A 785-nucleotide genomic window follows, 5' to 3' on the forward strand; every position below is an offset into this window, starting at 1 on the left:
AGGCTTGGTGCAGGGGCTAAAGTTCACTGAAGTCCAGGAGGAGAGAGAGAGACAGAGAGAGAGAGAGAGAGAGTCCAAATTGTAGGAGGAGGTGTGCAAGTAATATCTACCTATCCAGGCTGGAAAGGGGTCCTTGTCCAGTAGGTGTTGTCCAGAGGGGGGTCGCTGGTAGGGCCTCTGGTTGGATAGGTGGATCGGAATGTTGCTGGTCCAGATTGAGAGGGCATCCCACTGGGTCTGTCTTCACTGCCTCTTTTTATAGGGGCAGACCTTGTGTAACCCTAGTGACAGGAGGCATGCCCAGGCAAGGGTCAGCTCCTGGTATACTGAGCATGTGTGCTCCGTGCAGGGATGTGCAGTTTCGGGTGCCTGTAATGGTGGGGTACAAAGGTAGAGTTGCTGGTTCTGCAGGGTCTTTTGTCTTTCAAAAGCCGTGTTCTTGTCTCTGTTCCTGGATGAGGTCCATGGTTCCTGGATGAATCAATGTGAGGTGATGGCCCAGTCATTACAGGCCATTCAGTAGAGGCCTGCTACCATTGTATTTCAATCATTTGCAATCATTTTCATTCATCCAGGAACCAGTTTACATGGGAGGGGTACGTGACTGATACAGTTGCCACATGGGATTCATAGATTCATAGATGTTAGGGTCGGAAGGGACCTCAATAGATCATCGAGTCCGACTCCCTGCATAAGCAGGAAAGAATGCTGGGTCTAGATGACCCCAGCTAGATACTCATCTAACCTCCTCTTGAAGACCCCCAGGGTAGGGGAGAGCACCACCT

Source organism: Alligator sinensis, unplaced genomic scaffold (assembly GCF_000455745.1).
Source record: "Alligator sinensis unplaced genomic scaffold, ASM45574v1 scaffold1012_1, whole genome shotgun sequence".
Classification (NCBI taxonomy): Eukaryota; Metazoa; Chordata; order Crocodylia; family Alligatoridae; genus Alligator; species Alligator sinensis.